Source organism: Macrobrachium nipponense, chromosome 27 (genome assembly GCF_015104395.2).
Source record: "Macrobrachium nipponense isolate FS-2020 chromosome 27, ASM1510439v2, whole genome shotgun sequence".
NCBI lineage: Eukaryota > Metazoa > Arthropoda > Malacostraca > Decapoda > Palaemonidae > Macrobrachium > Macrobrachium nipponense.
This window is the reverse complement of record NC_087216.1, coordinates 60,471,349-60,473,848: the sequence shown is the minus strand read 5'-3', so window position 1 is coordinate 60,473,848 and position 2,500 is coordinate 60,471,349.

The following is a 2,500-nucleotide window of genomic DNA, read 5'->3' as shown; positions in this document are numbered from 1 at the left end:
AAAATTAAAAAAAAAAGAATCCATCTTCAGTATTGGGAGAGTTTTGATAACTTATTTTTTTCGTTATTTTCCAAATTTCTATTCTCGTTTCTTTGACGATTGCAATATATGCAGTCATGTTAAATATTTATATTTTAAATCTAAAACTATGATGTAATTATAAATTTGGAAAAAAATATAAACATAGAGGTATATATAAAAACAGCATTTCAAGTATTTCATGCATTCAAAATGTCTCTATGCTTACGAATTTAAATATGAAATCTATAAATTATTTTCATTTTCTAAATGTCAAAAAAATACCAGTTCACGCTAAATACTTCGCTGCTATACTGTCAAATTTAAGATTTTTAAAATAAAAATTGGTACAATTCGTAATTTAACAAACAAATAAAAAAACACCAGTTAATGCTAAAAACAACTCACTGTAGACTTCGAAAGTTAAATCTAAAAACTTTTATTTAATTCTAAAATAAAAAGAAACCAAAATATAAGTCGTCTCAGTAGATTAGCTTCCATCAAATAGTGTAGAACCATTTTTTTTTTCAAGACTGTATTTGTGCAGAGGATTTCGAGAGAAAGCCTGGAGAGTATTGGAAACTAATGGCAATCCACTTATCCTACGGTCGCTAATGCTCTTAGAAGCTTTGGGAGGGTTAAGGGTTATGGGTTCAGAAAAACTGCATTTTTTAAAGTTATTACGCAACCTGAGCGAGTTGGTCGGCTTACTACTCATCTTTTCGATTTCAAGATACTGAGTAAAAGAATACTTTCTTTGTCCGCATAGGTCTGCCGTGCTTGAATTGGAATTTCAGAAGTTCAGGCGAAATTTAATGCATTACTATACTTATGCTATTTTTTCTTTCATTTTGATACATTTTTCATCTATTTGTTAATTTTGTTTCTCTTTCAATAAGTGGATCTCCTCTTTCAGCATTTCCCTTTACCTAGTTCTAATTACTTCCTCGTATGAACACCATAATATTCTTTGGAAGCTTGAATTTCGAGTCAGTGGCCCCTTTGGTGGGCTTGTTCCATACGAATAGGGTTCCTCTACTGAAGAATAATAATAATAATAATAATAATAATAATAATAATAATAATAATAATAATAATAATAATAATAATAATAATAACTTATAATTCTGTGTACTTATAGTACACTTGTCATGAGGATAAACATCTAGATACCGTATTTGCAGTAATTGTGCCATTGTTCCCAATATTACATTCAGAAGAGTAAGATTTCAAAGCTACATGAGGAAATCCCTCTCAATTAAAGTGTGGATTGCAGAAGATACATTGAATAAAGACGTTATGTTCACTTTAACTTTGATAGATTTTATACATCAAAGTTGGCTGGAAAAAAAAAACAAAAAAAAAAACTTTATTTCTCGATAAATTTTCGCTTAAATCCCTTTTTTTGGATTTTTATATTCCAATTTTTTTTATTCCAGTAATTATTTCAGACATATAGGTGTCAAATTTTTTCTTCTTTTTTTCCTTTCCCTGATGAATAATCACTAAAATTTGAAAGCATTTAGAGTGAAATAAGCTATAAAAACTATCAAAATTTAATTTTAGCAGAAGTTAACAATTTTATCAACGAAATTCATTACGTATATATTCTTCAGCATGTTTGCACAAAATAGTATATAGCCAATTCTGTGTTGGTGTGCGTATATATATATATATATATATATATATATATATATATATATATATATATATATATATATATATATATATATATATATATATATAATATTATATAATATATAATATATGATATATATATATATATATATATACTATATATATGTGTGTGTGTGTGTGTGTGTATGTATAGATATATTATATATATACTATATATATATATATATATATATATTATATATAATATTATATATCTATATATATCATAATAATCTAATAATATCATATTATATATATATATATATATATATATATATATATATATATACATATACAATTATACATAAGTTTTTAACAGCATCGAAATAGCTGCGTATTTCTTTACTCCCGTTTCCAATTTCAAACGTCCAAACTCCCTTGCTGGATATTCTTAATTGTTTTCAATGCATTCCTCTCCTCTGTTCGTTCCCCAACCTATTTTATCCACTGGCCTGGTAGGTACGATTAAAATTGTTGCCTCTGTTAATAAACAATTAAATATGCACCCTTTCCCTTCCCTGGTGGACAGGGGAAACAGGGCCAAAATGCATCCCTGAATCTCTCTCTCTCTCTCTCTCTTCTCTCTCTCTCTCTAACGAGAGAGGAGAGAGAGAGAGATAGAGAGAGAGAGAGAGAGAATAGTATTTTTATTATTATACTGAGTTAATTCTCTCTCTCTCTCTCTCTCTCTCTCTCTCTCTCTCTCTCCCAGAAAAAGTATTTTTATAGCTTTGACGATTCTCTCTCTCTCTCTCTCTCTCAAAATTCCACACACGAGAAACTAATGACAAAAGTTAGAGCTTTA